This window comes from Carassius gibelio, chromosome B4, assembly GCF_023724105.1.
Source record: "Carassius gibelio isolate Cgi1373 ecotype wild population from Czech Republic chromosome B4, carGib1.2-hapl.c, whole genome shotgun sequence".
In the NCBI taxonomy this organism is placed as follows: Eukaryota; Metazoa; Chordata; class Actinopteri; order Cypriniformes; family Cyprinidae; genus Carassius; species Carassius gibelio.
This window is the reverse complement of record NC_068399.1, coordinates 5,177,823-5,199,457: the sequence shown is the minus strand read 5'-3', so window position 1 is coordinate 5,199,457 and position 21,635 is coordinate 5,177,823. Positions and strand designations below refer to the sequence as shown.

General features: G+C 35.6%; 1 pseudogene; it reads right to left on the bottom strand.

Moving 5' to 3' along the window:
* Positions 1–14,670: 14,670 nt before the first annotated feature.
* On the bottom strand, positions 14,671–21,286 carry LOC127956031 (gastrula zinc finger protein XlCGF62.1-like; annotated as a pseudogene).
* Between the last annotated feature and the right edge of the window lie 349 nt (positions 21,287–21,635).

Sequence of the window (21,635 nt, the reverse complement as noted above, 5' to 3'; positions counted from 1 at the left end):
ACGTCACGCTGCGTGACTTTGTTGGTATATTCTCTCGACCTATCTAGCTGGCACTGACGACATGTGAGGGTCGTTATCCCGTCTTGTGTTGTTCGCCAGATACGCCAGCAGTTTCCTGATCCAGCTGGACAGTACGTTGGATTCCGGCCACCCCTTGACTAAATCGAGACACATGGCGGGCAATGACATCTTCTTTGCAGGGTTTTTTGAAACTCTGATGACAGGGGAGGTGGAATGGTGATCTGATGCAGTTCTTGTACATATGGTGTTGGGTCCACAATGACTTTGTGTAGTAGAAGACACATCAGGTCATCGACATAGTCTGAAAGACAAATGTAAAACTGTTTTTGAAAGTACTAACTAAAAATATTTATTGTTCATGTTATAATAGTGTTGTTACATTATTCAAAAAATCTGTTGTTTTGAACAATTTTGTTGTCTTAATTATTTAAAAAAAAACTTTATAACTTACTAAATGTTGGGTCTGTTTTTCACAGGCTTGGCTGTGCATTCCCCTTGTTTTGACTTCGGAAAAGGGAATTTGAAAACAGCCTCTCCTTGTGTTGTTGTTGCCTGTGGACGCTGTGCATTCTCATTGTAGTGCATGGCTGCGAGATACAACCTGCAATCATCGAGGAATAAGTAAAATTATTAGTAGACCATAATAAATATAACTTATTGTTATTTTGAAGCCATAAACCATATTACATGCACAATATTCCTATATAAAAGAAAACTAAATTTTTGGGTGCAAAACCTATGACCAGGCTGTGGAATGCCTCCAGTGTCGATGTTTGAAAGTGGTGACTGAGTTTCTCAAAGTCCTTGAGAACTCTCTTGTTGCACGTTATTTTCTCCACTTTTCGGAGTGTCACTGACCCTGTAAACAACACGCAAATCAAACCTTAATTTTTTTTACATTTGAACAGTAAACTGTACATGAATACAATAGACATACCTTTTTCAAACCATTTTTTGTTATCCCTTGAAGTCTTGTCTTGGTGTTCACATTTAGGAAACGGGGTTGTCGTGAACATGGACATTCTGCATGTGATTAAGAACTGATGTCCACTTTGCAACCTTTTCCGGTCCCGAAACAGAGGAAGTCGCACACCAGTAAAGATTTTTTTTTTATGCTTTTCAACCATTTCTTCAGGACCTCACAGTCCTTACTTTGTGAAAGCTTCAGAAGTTTCTTAGACAAAGCTACGAAAAGTTAAACAGAAGTGAAACATTTATTGATGGACAGTAATAAAACTTTAAAGGCCAGTTATCAACTTTATATTTTAAATAAATTTTTTTTTTACCTTTCTCAAAGTGCCACACATCATAGTACTGAGTGGTGTTGCGTTCCCTCAGGTACTTTTGAATCTGTGGATGGCGATCAGTGACTATGTAGTCAACCCCCAAACCACAGGATTCCAACTTATCCAGACATCGCTTTAAACCCTCCTTTTCCATGTGGTAACTACCACCAACCTCGTTGCACTGTCATTAGGCACATAGAATGCAAATTTGAATATATAAATGTTAACATATTTTAAAAAAGTAACAAGTTTAAAACATGTTATTCAATTATTGACCTGAATTAGTTGAAGATCCACAATTGAGTTGGTTTCCATATCCATCAATGTGTAACTTCCAAATTTGGCAGAGTGCCATATGTAAAACAAAATAATAATCATAGGCATAACATGTTGAGAACTTAAGCATTATAAATATTATAAGAACAATTAATAAACAGTATATATACACATTTTGTTCTCTACATCTACCTGGTGAGTCAGCACGCATATCTCCTGCTATTGCAAGTTTTCCCCTCTCTTTCAGCTGTTGCATAACATGTTGCTGATCTCTGTTCCACTTGTGGATCATGGTAGGCTCTATGAAATTTCTTGCATGTCTCAGGAAAGTACCATAATGCACAGTTTGGAGCTGCATGGCCTTGAAAATCTATGAAAATAACATAGATAAAAAACAATTACAAAATGTAGATAATAATACTAAATGTAGTATTAAATAAAGTACAATACATAATGGAATACCTTTTGTAGTTTTGAAAAGGACCCTCCCAGAAAATATGTAGCAGCACACAATTGCAGGTTCCCCAATGGGGTACTCCCTACAATGGGCTGACTTGGTGGACATCACATTTCGCCTTACAAACTGGACATGACTCAAAAATCTCTCTAAGGCAGCTTTCAAAAACAATGTACTTCTTGTCACTGTAGCTGGACACAGGATCTGTTCTAAAACAATAGAAGGGACATTTATAAGAAAATTGATTACATGTGAAATGTTATTATTAGTAAACAAAATTTATCATTAACTACTGTCGAAATGTATCAAATACTATTTACAACTTACGACAAGTCTGATTCCTGAGTGACAGACTCTGGATGAAATGTTGAGTCTTGTGACTCTACATATATCTCAGATTCTGTTTGTTCCTCTTCGTCTTCCTCCTCTAACTCCAGGCGAAGTCTCTTGCTTGGCCTGAAGATTGAGCCACGTACTGGTGTGGAAGACACGGCAACATCCTGACTGGAAACTGTTGCCTGAATGCCTACAAAGCAAAAAGTATGTTAATAATTAAATAATGATTTAAGTTTAATAAATATATATTATTATTCAAAAAAGTATTTCATACAATTACATATAATTTCTTTATATCAAAACATAATACAAACAAATATGTGCCACTACTGATATTTCTAGACTTTATACCTTTGCTTCTTACATGGACATCACTAAAAGAAAAGTCACACAGAAATTGTGTGCCTACTGATCGCAGCTTTGCTGATATCTGTATGGCCACTGTTTCGTTGTTTGCAGAGTCTGTCTGACATCCAGCTTCATCTACCGAAGATATGGCAGGGAACTCTTGGGAACGTGGTCCCTGCTGAGATGAACTCTGTAACAAATATTTCAAATGTGCATTCAATTATGACATAAGACCAATGTACACATTTTCCATGTTAAACAGTAATGACATATTTAATTGACTTTTATCAGAGTACAACAAAAACAAAGCAAAAAATACAAAACAGGCATGTATTCTCTATGATAAATTTACTAATATGGTCCTTCAATAGATTATTACATCAAAAACTGTGGATATTTGTTTGTTACTGTTTAGCACAGTTATATATTCATATATATGACTACTGTAACATAATAGCTTCGCAATAAATAGGAATGAAACATTGCTTTACTACAGTAGGTAATGTTACATAGGCCTAAACATAGAACAATATTTTGCGTTGCTGCAGCTAAACCAGCATGTGGTTAAACAGTAAACAATAGATATAATCAAGATATAATTTAAACTGATCATTACAAACACCAACCGATGGTGTCCGGTTGAAAAACTACTTTTTTCGGATTAGTTTCATTTACTATCTAGTTAACAAAGCTAAACAGCGTTGCCCTTTGTGTAATAAGTTACAGAAACTGTTAAAGCACCAACTTAAATAATACAATACACTTACCAGTTGTGGTCCATAAACAACGCCTTCTCCAGACAAAGAAGGAACAGCTCCATCTTTCAAAAATAATCTTTGGGTGAATCCGGTATTAAACTGATTCAGATTGAGAAAGCTTTCCTCAGTACAATGTGCAGCACATCGTTTTAGATGTGGGTTATAATTTTTGGGAACCAAGTTAAACATAAATTGTAACCATTGATCTCTAAGGGCAGCGTCCCTGGGAAGGCCAAACAAAGGTGATTGAAATAGCAATCGTCTCGGCGACATGGCGACAAATACACTCTCCAAAAGCAACTCTTCCTTTTTCTCTGTCAGAGCGCAACAAGACCACGCCCCCTTTATTTGTATATTCATGTGGGCGGAGGATATTCAAAAAACTGTTTTAGTGACGTCATTACTACAGGAATGTAGTCCAAACGAGTCGCTTTTTTGTAGGCGAATTCTGTTAAATAAAATATCGCACTTAGAATTGAACTTTGAGCTTCATAATTTTACAGATATTATTTATACTGTAACAACAACATTACACACTAACTAAAGTTTGAAACATGGGATCACAAAGAATTAGGGATGCACGATAATATCGGCACAACCTCGGTATCGGCCGATAAAAGCTTAAAATGACCATCATCGGTATCGGCCGATATGAATATTTCTGCCGATGAGCCAAACCGATATTCTCCAAGTTAAATAATCGACCTGTTTTTCAGGTGTGAATGTCTGTCTACATTTGTAAAATAATACATTTATGCTAGAATCAGTACAGAAGAGATACATGGATTTCTCTTCAGTAAAATTAAAGTTTAAATATATCAGGCGAAAAATTTGTATATATATTGATATCAGCATCGGCCAAAATTATTTTGAAAATATCGGCATATAGAATATCGGCCAAAATCCAATATCGTGCATCCCTACAAAGAATGGGACCTTTAAAGAATGTAGTTACCAAAAAACTCAGCTAATTACTAATGTACTTGTTTCCTTATTTAAAAAAATTTAATGCATTTTGTGACTTTCTTTACCTTTTAGATAACTGTTAAATGCAAATTCTTCTAAATGGGTACTATGTTTGTTTTCTGTGACAAAAAAGAATTATACAAGTGTCATTTAAAAGTGATGGGTTTTTGTATTTTTGTTTCTCATGCTTTGGAAGATAGTCAAAAAGTGATGAAACTTCATTGTCATTGCATTCTTTGTGTTTCTGAATATATACATGGTCTTTCATCTTTAATATGATTGTAACAATTCATTACATACCATTCAGTCTTAAATATTAATGGGACATCTTAATCAAATATGGTAAAACATGGTCATATACCTTGTTTAAATAAGTCAAATTAGCATGCTAATTGGTTACCATTCATTCTAATGTGGCTCTTTATCAATGAAGTTAATCATAAGCTGCATTACAATTAACTTAACCTTTGCATGTTATGCTACTTAGAATGCTAAAGAGCTTTTTATTGTGAGCTCATTCTCACACCTTAATGTCTCCTCAGCAGCCCATTTTATATGCAGCAACCAAAGCCTATTTCGCTCTGCGATTCCTGAAAATACACGGGAGAAGTGTCGTGGCAATTGTTCCCAGGTCGCTAGATTTTCCACCTTCATACTGCCAGTGATTACCCAGAATATGTGCATGTATTCACACACAACCTGTAAAGGTCCCGTAAAGACACATGATATCAGGATGTGACATATAATGTACGAGTTGAAAATGCTAGGCAAGTGTACTTTCACTTAAGCTGGCGAACAATCTCAGCTTCAGCATGGAAAGTTAGGAACTAACTGATCTCTGCTTCTTTACAGTTTGCACATATTTGTTTTGTCACGAATGCTGATCTGCCTTCAAAACAACCGGTAAAAGAGTCATCACTAGTACATCCCTTTATGGCATTTGTTCTGGCTTTTGTTCACACAGCGCTCGTTCCGGGACTGAACCCGGCAATGTTACTAGGTAGGTGACAGAAGGTGACCCGGCAATGTTCCAGCAGTTTTCCGGGTCAAGCATGCAGTGTGAAAGCGGGTTAAGTGGCACACTCTGCTAAGCCACTGGCACCAAACCTTTCAGATCGTGGGTTCGAATCCAGGTTGGCTAACGTTGCTTCCGTTCGACATGTTGGATTTTGCTTGTGTGCTTGTATTGAATCAGAAATGTGTTTTTGGTCATTCTCATCTGAACTTCTGTTTGATTTTGAACTTTTGTACCCCTGGGGCCCATTTCAGAATGGATGTTAAGTGAAAACTAATTATGTTTACCCTGAAATGAGGGAAACTCTAGGTTTTTTTGTTTCAGAATGGGAGGTTTATCAAACCCGAGAAAGCAGGGTAAGTCAAGCCTGAATCTGAAAGAAAGGTAACTTACACTATGAACCTAACATGGTCAGGAGCAGGTTTTCCTTGGAAAACCCAGAGTTTCTTTTGGTCTCCTCCCCCTTTTTAAACGCTTCATTGATGCACGCTGGAAAAATGCTCTTCTTACTAAGTGTTTTTTTTTTTTTCTTTTTTCCCTTCCCCAAGTACAAATGTAAAATAATAATAATAATAAAAATAAAGCTGGATTTTCTATGTAAGAAAATTATATAAGATATTATTCTTGTTTCCTGGGGGGATCTAAATTAAATGCATTTTACTCAAGTAAAATTATATGCCAGTGTGGTAATAAAAATAATTTTAATGCAAATGGAAAAGAAGATTATTCTGAGTGTCTATTACTAAGTGCAATTCTATTGTACCTCCGCCCTCCATCAACACATAAGGTTAAATGTGACACATGTGAATAACGGATTCAATGGTATAGGCAGTAATGTTTTGAGCACGGAAAACAAGCTTGTAGCGTGATTGATTGGGTTAGAGTCCGGCTTTTGTGAAGCTCTGTCTTCTCTCTTTTCCCATCACGTCACATTAGAATTTATTTTCAATAAAAATGAATGAAATGTTCTAAAAGTGGAAGTAAAGTACCTAACGAGTGTTCAATAATGATATAACTATTTATATTTGTAATAAATATAATTATTTACAATCTGTTATTATTGCATCCTGTTACTGTATAACAATACTGAGTGGCAAATGGGCCTAGTATGTATCTGCCAGTATAAAGTATAACTAGCATCTAATTATTATTTACACTTAGTCTGTTGCAAAGAACTGCTACTATTACATGATAAATAGAATATATCATGATTTTCACTGTACATTTTTTCTGTAATAGCATCTAGAGCTACTTGCACTTAGCCTACTGTAAATATGATCTATCGCTAAGAAAGTATGTTAATTCCACTTAGTGTAAATAGCCACTGCTGTATTTTTCTTACTCTATTGGCAGATCATTTGTAAAATAAGAAAAATGCACTTAAAATATTATTATATTATTTTTTTTGCCCATGAGACACCATAAATGATTAGCTATTAATTCATTAATCTGATGTTCTGCCAGTTTTAACCTGTGATATTATAACGCTGAGAATAATTATATTTGTATTGAATCTGAAGTATGCAGACAGCTTTTTGGCGGGAGCTGTTGCCATGGTGAATCGTAATATCGGAGCTCCATTGATAATGGCTTTTTATAGTTGTGGTTCACGTGCTTAACTCAGAGTCAGTCAATTCAGAGTTGATTAAACTAACTAATTTCAGCTGTTCTGTAACCGAAAACTCGAGTTTCCCATCTCAGGGTAATTCAACTCAGAATTCAAGTCTAAACTCATAGTTGGTTGAACCTCCCTAGTGAAACGGGCCCCTGAACCTTTCAGTTTTTTCAATGTATGTTTAATTTCTGCCGTTTTTGTTCTACCCACACTGTGCTACGACCCTTTGTGGGCTTAGCTCCAGAATCACTGCTAAAATTCTGAACTCCTCCCCCTAGAGCTTTCAAGCTAGAACCACCAAACTCAGCCCAGCTCTTCAGACTGTTCTAGCTCGGGTTGCTATATCTTTTCAGACTGATCCTACTTATTCAAGATTCAAGATTTTATTTGTCACATAAAAGTTATATGGCATACAATAAGCAGTGAAATCTAGGTCGGGAATTCTCTTTTTTAGACTATGCAAAAAAATAGAACATTAAATACAAATAATGAAATGTACACAATATATTAAATTACTACACAGATGCACTGATATATATATATATATATATATATATATATATAACTGGATCGCTCATCGTGTTCTAAACTGCCAACAGACAGTGAAGCCACCAGAAGTGTTTGATTACTAATCCCTACCAGCAGAGAGCACCATGGAGTCACATTCAAACCGCTGTCCTAAAATAACTCGATTTGAAGCTGATTAGTCAAAGGGGACTCGTTTTATAAGCTATGTGTAATAAAGTAATGTTTACTTCAGATGTTATCTGCAGAGTTTACGGTCTTTTGGGACAGGATAAGCGATATATTTAAATCGTGTAGGTGGGTGTGTCTGCTGCGCACTGATGACAATGGTAACTGATCAAACACAAAAATGGCTTATTTCTTTATGAACAAAATTATTCAGGAATTATTAACATTAGTTAAATTAAATTATTAGTATCAGAAATGGATTTTAATATATTGCAATGAATTATACAATTATGTTGTTCATATTTCTCTATAATGAAATAAAAAAAAATTATTTACTATCTGGGAAATAAAGCTTTGTATTTATTTCTTAAATCTGTACTGTATATAGTCAGTTATTTCTATGAATAAATTCAGATTTCAGAACAAACACTTTGTAGTTTGTTATATGTGTTGAGGTCATGTCCCTCTGATGTTTATCATGTTCACGATGCTCACTACTGTAATGACCATAGCTTTTTAATAAGTAGGGGAAATTCCTGACATTTACAAAATAACCATTTACATTTAATCATTTAGCAGACGCCTTTATCCAAAGTGACTAACAAATAAGAACAATAGAAGCAGTCATGTCAACAAAAGAACAACAACAGAATACAAGTGCCATGACAAGTCTCAGTTAGTCTAGTATAGAACGCATAGCCAGGTTTTTTTTTTTTTTTTTTTTTAATGAAAAGACAAGAAAAGGAAAAGTGCTAGTGTTAGTTGGTTAAGTGTAGGCGAAAAAGATGAGTCTTTAGATGTTTCTTGAAAATGAGTAAAGACTCTGAAGTGTGAGAGTGATTCTGAACTTCTTTGGGATGGTACCAAAAGGCGTCGTTCACTTGCAGAGTGAACTATCGTAAACTATCGTTTACATGCCTAGGGTGTTCGCATTGTAATAATGTACAGTGATACTTCATATTTATAAAGACACTGACTTGTTAGGTGATGTTTTCTCATTAAAATCATACAAATTCTTATTAATTCAATGGAATGTTTTCACACACTAGGGATTACCAATATGGCGGCGCGGCGGCTTCACTTTAATGACGTCATGAGCAATCCAGTTCTATATTATAGATAAGTTCACAGATGATGTGTAGAGATGTAAACAATGTGCAGTGAGAATGAGTTGCATAGCCAACAAAACAATAACATTGTAATATGGATCATAATTCCTTTGTTTACGTTTCATTTATTCAGTGACAGAAACTTTATTCGGTCAGAAACTGCAACTTGGTAGTAAAAAAACAGCATGGTTTTTTTAGCATACATTGTCACAAACAGAATGAGACAATCCACACAAAAAAAAAAAGTGAAAGAAAAACGGAAAATAGTTTATTTGAATTCTGGCGCTCTCTCGTCACACGCTCTAACGCACGGTTCATCTGATGAAGGCAGAAACTTAGCGATCGCCCTTTTTTTAATTTGTTTTATTTTTCAACATTTTTTATGTATGTGTGAATGATTTTATATATAATTATCTAATAATCTTGCTATCTTTTAATCTTTTAGGTTGAATGTGCCTATATCTGCATGATTACCATCTGAGTGCAAATCAGCATGCTATTACTGTGTAATCACGGATATCAAAGTGAATGAAAACATGAATAGAGTGTGATTTATTGACTTTATGGCGCATTTATATGATTAACATTTCTATAACTGGCCATCAGCACGTAATGTCATTGTAATTCATTGTAAATACTGCATTTCTAGCAATCTCAGGATGTTCTGTAATTGGCCTACAAAGTTAAATCTTTATTTTTCTAGTGCTCAAATAAATCTCTTATATGATGTCTAAAAAATTTTTTGTAGTGTTTTATAATGGAAAAAAACATGCAGTTGTATGTTTAATGACTGAAATAGTTTGTAGGGGATTGAACATACGGATCATATGCAGTGACAGGCTGCAGCTCAGGGGTTGGCCGGTCTGACACAATTGATGGTGCAAATGCTTTATCAGGGATAATGTCTTGGTTATATGGGAAAACCCCAGTGGATCTAAATCCGTTGTTGCGTGCTGTCACTGCTGACATGGAGGCTTCATTCACAAGTCCTGCAATCTGGTAGATCGAGACTGTTTTGCCAGGGTTGGATCTCATCCACCAATCAAGAGCTCGACTGTATTGGGTTTTGAATGGGCCATACATGGTCACGTCGAGAGGTTGCATGCGATGGGATGTGTGAGTTTGGAGGGTGAGCAGAACAATACCGTTGCTCTTGGCTATTTCTAGTGCCTTGAATGAGATGTGAGCCTTAGGATTAGCAGCATGGGATAGTCAGTGGTGCAGTTAGTGTCCTGTATCAGGTGATCAAGGAACTCAGCCCAGGTGTCTTCATTCATCCATCCCGTTCTGGTGGAGGTACCTTTGGCTCCTGGAGGTGCTCCTATCATGAAGCAGTCCTTAAACTTAACACTGGGGAAGATAAACATGGGAGGTGTGGCATTCCCAGCAGTATTCACTGCACACACCACAGTCACCAGTTCTCTCTCAGCCGATGTGACAGAACCAACTTTCTCTGTCACAAACTGAATCAAATAGTATGTTTAAAATCAATGGCATGTACAATAAGTAGGCTACTTGTGGTCTAAACGTACGTTGTATTTCTTTTCAGTCCATTAATTTTTTTCCAGTTCAATTCCAGTTGAGGGCACTTAACTGGTGGAAGGCCACGGAACTGTTCAGCTAGTTGTTTCAAGTGTTTGGCAAGCTCCTCCTCCATCTCATTTGTGAATATTCTCTTTGCCTCAGCTACTGCACCCAAGGCTACTGATTTTACTTTTTTCTTTATGAATCTTAGGAGGCTTGACTTCTCAATATTTCTATCCCTTGCAGCTGCTCTTATAGACTTCTTTCCTTCCTTTACTTCAGCGGCTGCACTCTCCATCTCCTCTCCATCTGTTTAATAATAAACTTAACATAAGTCTCATGTCTCACTTTACCCCACCGCTACATTTTAGGAAAGAAATTATCTCTCTTAGCACTTCAGGTTAATCTTCAGCTAGCTTCATCTCATGGTTTTATATGTTGGTAGTTCAGCAACATGTATGATATAAGTTTTTCTAACTGAACAAAGACAACTCTATCTAGCCCCTCCCCCACTCCCATCACACTTAATATTAAGTAACAACAATCAAGTGTATGTGCCCTAAACAACACCTTCAAAAAAAGAAACATTATATTTATATACTACTAAAATACTAATAATAATAAAACAAATATTTTTGGATAAATATTTTACTGGAATAGGAATAAACAGCTGCTTAACATCACTCAACATCATACTGCTGCTGAGCAATAAATGATAAGAAAGTTTTTAAATGCACCATCCCAGCCAATCATGTCAACACAATATTTTAGTCCAATCCATTCAGGTACGCCTGTGCATCTTGTGCAGAATGGAAGGAGTGGTCAGATCCTTTATGGTTGAAACAGGTTAGCAGGGTAGTGCATCACAAAATGGACAACTCAGACGTCAGACTGCAGACGTCGTTGTATGCCTGTCTAGCCTCTATGACTCTAAATGACAGGTCTTGCGTAATAAGAATGTCACTTCCCTCATATGCGAGATGCTCCTTCTTCTTTGCAGCAGCCAGGATTTTACTCTTGTCCAAGTAGTTGTGAAGCTTAATCAGCACAGGGCATGCAAGGTTGGGTTTGAGCGGGCCCTGTGTTCTATGCCCCTGGTCGATTTTAATAGCGCCATGTTTTGTTTCAATCTCAAGCAGCTTGGGCAGCCAGGTTTAAAAAAACTTAACAGGTTGGCGACCCTCCGCGCACTCCTTCAGACCAATGTTATGAATATTGTCCCGCCGACTGCGATTTTTAGCATCTTCTGATCTCTCCAAGAGGGACTGTAGTTTTTTCCAACGTCGATACATTGTTGTGTAGTTCCACACTTTGTCCTCGGTCTGGGGGACACAGCTTTCTGCCTCCATGATACGCTTCATGTTATCCTCTAATCAGGTTGTAATTGTGTCTAACATTGACTCTAAATGAACAAATTTCTCGTCCAGGAAGGTGCTTAAATTATCAGTTACAGCCTGTACCAGACTGGACTGTTCAGCTGAAGAACCACCATTTCATATTAGTTCAATAAGAAATCCATTTGATACTTTATAAAGACACTTTTGTCCTATTCAGAATGAATATTGTGTGATCAAAGCTGTATTTTCAGCATTTTTAATCCAGTATTCAGTCTCACATCCTTCAGTATTCTTTGATGAATATAACCATCACCATACTTGGCTGAATGTCACGTCATGATAAAGTAATAATTTTTCAAAAGATTTCTATTTCAAAATAAATGCTGTTCTTCTGAACTTTCTATTGATCAAAGAAACATGAAAAAAAAAACACTGTTTTCAACATTATCATAATGTGTTTTTTTTTTTTTTGAGAAGCAAATCAGAATATCAGAATAATTTCTGAAGGATCTTGTGACTGGAGTAATTGTACAAAAATCCAGTTTTGAAATAACAGTAAATTACATTTTGAAATATATCCAAATAGAAAACAGTTAATTTAAATAGGTTAGTAAAAATATTTCACATTTTGTTTTGCTTTACTTTGGATCAAATAAATGCAGGCTTGGTGAACAGAAGAGACTTATTTAAAAAAATAAAAAATTAACAAGCTTACTGTTCAAAAACTGTTGACTGGTAATGGATACTATAGGAAACTTTAATTTTACATAAAATTCTAGCTTTTAATTGGCTTAGAAATGTATAACTGATGGACAATAACAAATAACAATGATTTGTTTATATACTACAAACAAATTTTTTATCACATAATAAGGCAGAATAGTTTCTATTCTGTAATAAAAGCTATGTCAATTGGTACTAAATTCGTCATACTTTATTTATCACCTGCTGGAGATTACTTGAAAAAACATATATTGTTGCAAACATATGTTTAATGTCTTCGTGTTTGCAAAAGTTTATGGGCTTTTTTTTCTGTGTAAAAACAGTTTTCATACAGCGATAGCTGTACGTTTTTTCCCATATTAGGAATTTCTTGAAATGGCTTTCTGCGCTAGAGCGCCCTCCGGCTTCTAGTATGAATGAAACACAGACTGCACTGCGCTCTGTGATATTCATCTCACTGTATTCTGGTCCGAATTAAATATTAAATTATACGCAGACTATCCCGTCTCTTTGAGTTTAAATCTATATTTATTCACACCAGCTCTTGAAAACCTCTATGAGAACAAACTTGACCGGAAAAAGTGCGGAGGACGAGTTTCCATGAGATTAAAAGTGAGGGGGACACGTCCCCCACGTCCCCCGCGTAATCTACACCCCTGCCCCCATCTCACATTACAGATCATGATCAAAATAATTTAGAACAGTTTTTAAAATGTCAAGACACTCATTTACCCATATTTATGAATCGGAATATGAGATTGTTCATGACATGGTATGCAAGTTTGTGAGTATTGTAAATTAAAAAAGGAAAAACTAAATAAAATCAATCCATCTGGGTTATTGTAAATGCGGTGTGTCGTGACAAGCCTGACACCGCGCCATGCAAACAGCAAGGGGAACGTTTTCAAATAACGGTCTTCTTTAAAAAACTCACTCTGGGGGGACTATTAGAATATTTTAAACTCACCATTGAAAATGTTAAGTACAGTACTCAAGTAAATTTACTTTGTTCCAGTCCACCTCTGCATCCTTGATATTTTGCCTGCCTCCAATGCTGAAAACACCATTTCGAATCCCCCTTAGAAACAAGTGAGAGTAGTAGAACCTGATGGGTTGCATTGGTGCCGTGATCTCAAGATTTTCTGTAATTGGCAAACAAAGTTAAATCTTTTTTATTTTTATTAATATTATTATTTTTCTTACTCAAATTATTCTTATTTTATTTTTCTAGTGCTCAAATAAATCACTTATATGAAGTTTCTGTCTGGTGTTTTAGAATTGAAAAAAGCTATGAAAAAAACTATGGAGTGGTATGTTTACTGACTGAATAGTTTGTAGAAGCCTTCAATACGGTTGGTAAATATTTTTTTTATATTTGGGGGTTGGGGGGTGTAGACATAGTCTCATAAAAATATTGCAGGAGTCTCATTTCATTTATGAGATATTATTCAGATTTGAAATAGAAACTCATGAGACATGTGACTTTCAACCAATTACTTTTCTAGATTGCTCCAGGACTGATTTCATGTATTTTTATATCAAATCAAAAAATATTTAAGTGTGGTAAAAAAAAAAAAATTCAAGGCACATCGGTGTCTATAACTTTTAATATTTTTGAGCATTATCAAATCTGGTTGATGAAAAGTAAAGCCCAAAGGGTCTTCTTTCCAAAGACACCAACATTATGTTTGTAACACACTGAAGTAGGAAACTGTTAGAATTAGAGCACTTTCAGCTGTGAGTCCCATAATGGGGGTTCAGGTTAACGGAGGCCAGCTGGTAAGAGCTGTGTGGGAAAACCTCACTCCCCTGATCTCAAGAGGCATACTAGCTAGTGTTCATTTCATGAACGATTATGTTGTAAAATGTTCGTTGACAAGCTTTTTTCTCATGACTAAGATGGGATGACAGTAAGGTCAATAAATGACAAATAAGACTATATGAGTTTGCACAGAATAAAATGTGTTCAAAAAGATAAAAACTTTACCAAAAACCTTTTTTTTTTGTCAAAAAGGTAGACAAAATGTTATTGCAGACTGCTCTACACACCTCTACTACACAAGATTTCATTGCGGTTGCCAGATATTAAGAGCTACAATCCCAAAATCAGAGCTTCGCTGTTAAACTCATACGTTTTCTGCCAGCTATGATTTGCCTATTTTAAGCAATCTGGCAACCACGTGCACACGCTTGCTCCTAATTGCAATTCAATTCAATTCAAGTTTATTTCTATAACGCTTTTTATAATACAAATCATTGCAAAGCAACTTTAGCATCTTCTGAGGTTCTCTGAGGGGTTGGCATCATCTCTTTTCAGGTGTTCTGGATCCAGACTGGAGCTTGTGTAAATCATATATAAATCCAGTGGCAAAACAGACAAACAAATAGAGACATCATCAGCGTAGCTGCTGTTCTTTCAAACTAAAATGTATTAGTTTTACCCAAGCTAAAGAATAAGAATGCGTATTTGATGAGATAAAATTAAAGCGCCATTCAGCCAGGCAGTGTTCTGTCGAGATCTTAACTAACATATTTTCCGGACTATAAGTCACACTTTTTTCATAGTTTGGCTGGTCCTGCGACTTATGGTCAGGTACGACTTATTTATCAAAATTAATTTGACATGAACCAAGAGAAATTATCCAAAAGAAAACATTACCATCTAAACATGCAAGAGGGCGCTCTATGCTGCTCAGTTCTTGGTTCTAAATAAATGCGACATAGTCCGATGCGACTTATAGTCCGAAAAATATGGTATATTGTTTACGATTGTGATCGCCGAATAAAAACACTTTGCTGTTTTTTTCAATAGAGAAATGGACCATTGCAATTATGGAATTAGTGGAATTACTAGGAATTTCACTTTTATAATATTTGTTTGTTTTAGCTGTTTGCATTATGTAGACAGAAAGATTACGCAAGTCTTTGGTGTTGATTTATATAATAAAAAGCCTATAATAAATCAGAATACTAGATTAGGTAAAATACACCACGTATGTGTCCACATTCTGTTGATTTGTGCTAACTGGAGAATGTAATACCTCAAATACAAAAGAACATTTCTCAAAGACAACAATAATTAGAATTATAGTTTTATAAGTTGTTAGTGTAGTTTGAAGATAAAAAAAACCCTGTCCAAGCACAATGTTCTCCGCCAATCCTCACTTCTCACATGCATCCACAGCATTTGGTGTGGTTTTGCGGCTATCAGTTTTTGCAGCTATCAGCAGAAACAAAAGCTGCTGCTGTCTTTATCTTTTTCCATTGTCTCAGTTCACATTCATGTGTAAATTGTGTGAATATATTTGATCCATTTGATCAAAAGAAAAACCCATGCATTTATCTGTCCATTGACCCCCCCACCCTTGAGAAAATTTAAACAGAGTGGGTTAAAAGTGGACAAAAGAGAGTTGTACGGAGACAGTACATTTGTGATCCTATCAACCAAACAAGGCCTAAATCCACTGCTTGAGTATTTTGAACTATATCAGGGGTGCTTCTGCAAGTCATTCTACAGTGAGGCACAGTCAAGACTTATCTCTGGATTTAATACATGATTCCTGAGATGTGTCCTTTTCTGAAAAAGGAAAACTGTTTTTTCATATGTGAAAACTCATGTGGTACTTAAGGGCTTCTTAATGTCTGAAACTTTTTCCGCAGTGACCACATATAAACGGCTTCTCTCCAGTGTGAACTCTCATGTGCCTGTTAAGGCTTGCTTTCTGGTTTAAACATTTGAAACATTGTTGGCAGGTAAAAGGCTTCTCTCCAGAGTGAATTCTCATGTGGTCTTCAAAGTGTTGTTTCTGACCGACACACTTTCCACACTCAGGACATGTGTAGGGTTCTCATGTGTCTGTTAAAGCTTCCTTTCTGAGTGAAACTATTTCCACACAGAGGGCAAATATAAGGCTTCTTTCCAGTGTGAATTCTCATGTGTTTTCCAAGGGTTCCAGGATCAGTGAAACTCTTTCCACACTGAGGGCAAATATGAGGCCTCTCTCCGGTGTGAATTCTATTATGTCTTCTAAGAGTTGATGTTTGACCGAAACACTTTCCACAGTGTTGGCAGACACAAGGCTTCTCTCCAGTGTGAATTCTCATGTGTTTTACAAGGTTTCCAGGATCAGTGAAACTCTTTCCACACTGAGGGCAAATATGAGGCCTTTCTCCAGTGTGAATTCTGGTATGTCTTAAAAGAGTTGATGTTTGACCGAAACACTTTCCACAGTGTTGGCAGACACAAGGCTTCTCTCCAGTGTGAATTCTAATGTGGTTTCTAAGAGTTATTTTTTTATTGAAACACTTTCCACAGTGTTGGCAGGCATAAGGCTTCTCTCCAGTGTGAACTCTCATGTGTATTTTAAAATCGTTTTTACTTGAAGTTATTTCAGTCTGTGAGCCACTAAAAGATTTTTCTTTAGATATAAAATCATGCTGATTCTTAAATTGATTTTTCTCTTCCATTTCTTTTAGTTCTTGACTCTCCTCTTTCAGCACCATCAAGTCTAAGATGAAAAAAGACAAAAATGTAAGATGTTTGAGATGCAGTTTGACAAATGTTTGTATACATGACAAAGCAATGATGTCATGCTAGAAGGCAGAACCTAAAGGGAAAGGTCAAAGCAATGCAAATACTCTCTCACTGATTTTAATTATTGGGTGAACTAACACTTTAAACTTTCAGCATTGTAAGTTTACACATTGTTTATTCTGAAACAGAAACATTACACACTAACTAAAGTTATCAAAGTTAAATCACAATTAACCACCCCTTTAATTGCATGTGGATTTCATTTTATTTAAACCTAAAGTAAATTTAAAGATCCAGATTCCAGATTTATATCTGAGGTTAAAGTTATGGTGCAACAGGATTTAATCTTAAATATAATGTAAATCTAGGATCAAATTGATTAGTTTAATGTAAACCTGCTTTTGGTTTAAAGGTTTGCACAACAGAATTATTAGATAAATCATTTAATCTAGATTTAAAATGATTCCTTGCTAAATGTAACGTTAATCTGAGGTGGGCGAGCAGCAATATTGATCCAATAATGAATTGTTTCTTTCACCAAATGTGCATTGTACTCCCTGTTTAAAAGGCACTTAGTTTTATGTCACTTTTATTTCTTTCAGGAAAAATGTACGAATTCACGTGATGTAAATAAAATCTGCATGGCACACATAGCCACTAAATTTACTAACAACTATGCACATTAAAATTTTACATTCAACAACATTTATTTACATATATTTGACAATCTGAATATCAAATGTTTAGCTGTTTTTTTCCCCTATAAAATGAAATCCCAGGCATCCCTGATATCCCAAGCAAAAATTATAAAATACATACCCCATGATAGGACAGCTAGGAGAACAGCTTTAACTGTCTAAACGTTTTAACAATTAATACTACCAACATTATGCTATTATATAGTAAACAATCAGGCATTAAAACAGGTCTAAGAAATGTATATTGTTTATTGCAATTATTTATAGGACAACATATGGCACACCAAAAAGCCTACTGTTCACATGAGGCGTACCGCTCCATGTCATAAAAAAATTAATTAGGACGCTCATGACATTCTTCAAGACTATCATTTATTTCATTTTAAAAAAGATCAAATGAGTGAGTTCAGAAAGAAAACTAACCTGTTTGTTCCTCAGTATCTTCTTCTTTAACTCTGAATGTTTCTTTAATCTTCACTTCCTCACTCTCCTCTTTAATAAACGCCATCTTTATAATCGTGTGTCACGTGAATCTCAGCCGTTTCAGCAGGAGTTTTTCTGTGCGTTTAGACACTTTGTCCTGTTGAGGTGAGAATAATAATAAAAAAAAAAAAACTAAGTCTCTGGTTGTGTCTCAATAAGCTCCCTGGTTCAGTAGTCAGCACACTTGTGAGGGAGTCCGTCAGAGTGATTGGTGATGGCCTGAAACACAAAAATAACAAAAACTAGCACTCAGAATACATTTGTATTAAGTTTTCTATTTGGTATTTTCTGATTTGTAGGCTATTATTCAAGATTCAACTTTCATGAAAACATTTACAGTTGGTTTGTAGAACTATTCGTTACACTTTTGTATTTCTGGTTGCATTTGCACTGTTTTGAGCAGCAGGTGACATCAGAGTGAGTTTAAAACCACCGATTGGCTGTCAAAATGAAAATCTATTATTAAAATGGTTAAAAAGGGATAAATTTATTGTAAATGAAAATGATTTAAATTTCCCCAGATTATCTTTATTGAAGGGCTCATATGATGCAATTTAAAGTTTTCTTTTTCTTTGAAGTGTTACAAGCTGTTGGTGAATCGATAAGATCCCTGAAGTTGTAAAGACTAAAGTCTCAAACCCAAAGAGATATTCTTTGTAAAAATTGAGGCTTGTCCACCCTCCCCTAAAACGCCTCGTTTAAACACGCAGCCACGTCTATGTCACTGTATCGAAAGATTTGCATAACACAGGCCAGATGTTCACACAGAAAGAAGGCATAACTTTTATTCTCATTGTTGCCACCGCCATGTTGTGGAGTCACTGTGTGTTTCTTTGTGAAAGCTAAGCTACTTTGTTTGGCCTTCCAAAAGAGGACACGACTAGAAAAGTGTCCGAGTTACATCCACTTTGCTCTGATGTCATTCTGATGTGTGCCAAAAAAACTCTCGCGACAGCAAGGTGGATGTGTCGGATTGAGCAGTCGAGTGCATTTGTTCTCCACCGACTGCGCTGATCAAAAGCCTGATGGGAAACGACGGACTGCGGACACAGCTTCATGCTCATTGGCTGAGAATGTCAACGGATACATTTTCGCTTTATTCTAAGAATTAGATTTCCCATTTATTTATCTATATTTAAATGCGAACTAAACAAAAACAAAACACGCCTAGTGAAATTAAGAATTGGACATGTGTTTATTTTATTTTATTTTTCTCTTAATTAGATCTCTTCCTCGTTGTAATTTTCATTTTATTCTATCGTATGTTTGTGTAAAATTAATAAATCTTTCAATTAAAAATATACATGCACACAAATATCTATTAGACTGTTAAGCCATTATGCTTCATCTTTGTGTGGTTTCATCTGAGAAGTGTCAGGGTCTGGCTTAAAATAAGGGAAGAAATTCTGAAGAATTTTTGCTACAAAACAGCTTTGACTTGCATAGTATGGAAAAATGCTATGGATGTGATCTGCACATGATGACAAAACAGTGGTATTTCGATTACAACTACTTCATCTGCAATAAAAAACGTGAACAAGATCTCCTCCATTGCTGATGTTTGCAGTCGACAAAACAGCGAGAATCAGGAAGTGTACGACTTCAAAGGTCTTTTTTGACCCCTCCTCTTACTGCAGCCGCCTACTCTCGACTACATTTCAGGCGAGGCAAGGCGCATCTCAAACAAGCCTATTATAATCTGAATAGAGCGTTCACTGTGGGGGCGTGGTCATATCAGAAGATAATGAAGGGAGACGTGAAAAACGGACATTGCGTTGTTTTTCATATGGATTAGTTTATCACAGAATATTTGTTTTTTGGCAGCACTTGTTTAGTTTAAAAGTAGACATGTCAGGCTTTCTATAGATATCTCTCTCATGTCTTTTCATTTAATATTTAGGGAGTTACAGTTCATTTTAATGACATGTTTGTAAATGTAGATCAGCGCAGACAAAGGCTGCAGAAAGCACACCTTGTTTGTTATCTTTATTTTATAAGTGCACAAAGTTTTGTTGTGAATTTGTCTGTATACAAGAAAAGTAGACCCTTTACAGATTCGAGTGATGTATTGCTCTTATCTATACGATCAAAACTGAAAGTGTAATTTAGGTTATTTTCCGGATTATCAGGAGAAAAATGCCTCATAACGCGCATACACGTTATCCGACTTCAGAGGGTCTATTAAACTATTGATGAGATTGCGTGTTCTTATCCTGAGAAGATGCTGCACTTAATAATTCACAACAGCATGTGTTGATCTTAAATCTTACATAAATGCTGCAGAATAAGCCTTAAATTATCAAAGCTGCAACCGCTCGTTCATATGTATGTTTTCGTTGAAGACTGCAATAATAAAGTACAGTAAATTGAAAATAATATTTGTTTTTTTATCTTAAACCGCAAACACATTGCTTTACATCAAATACAAAAATAATGTTGTTTTTAGCAATATTATATGACCCCTTCAAAACTAGAAGTATATAATCAGTGCTAAAATGTGATTAGAATATACACAAGTTACCTATTAAGCTGCTAGATTTCAATTATTGTAAAATTATTTATAAACGTCATTTTCCTCTTTATATCAGCTATCTATGAAGAACAAACGCACTTAAAATCAACAAATCTCTCATCTATAAGGACTGGATAGAAAGTTGAACTGGGTTTGATCTTAGTAATTTAAGTGGTAATGATCTTTATATGAGTAGTTTTGTATAAATTTGCTTTTGCAGTATAAATGTATATGGTAAATTGATTATTACAATTTCAGTTTCTTTAACTGGCAAAAAACATATACACATATTCAGTTAAAAAGTTAATCAAAAATGTCCAAAGACAGTAATTTGAAAACAAAATACCTGCAATATCCAGTTACACCTGAAGCAAACTCAGGAAAGAAGATCAGGAGACTGTGTGAATCTTCATCAGGATCTTGACTGAGATGGTGTCCACTAAAGCAGTGAATCTCTGAACCTTATACAGACTTCAGGAGGCCGTCTTTAGAACATAAAGGATGTAAACAGTATTTACCCAGATTTTCAGATACTCTAATCCAATCAGCATAACAATAACACTCATTATCACAGAGATCAGGGCCACTGCATTCACATTAAACTCAGTTATTGCAGCAACAAAGAGGCCAATTAAAGAACTGAGGCAGAAGCATCAACGGCCAATAAAAACAAAAGATGACACTTACCTTGATTGCACATTTGTATTTATACACTAAACCAAAACAAATTATTTTTATAATTTAAAAGGAATTGATCTTTCTGCTAATTTTCTAGGGCTACGCTTGAATTTTTACCAATATAATTATCTTTTACAGTAAATTTTGCCTTCCCCAGAACTTTTAATATTAACTAGGGTTGGGTACTGAAACCTGCATCTGTACTATGTAACTGGTATGAACCGAACCGAACCGAACCGAATCAGAACACAGGTTTCGGTGCTCGG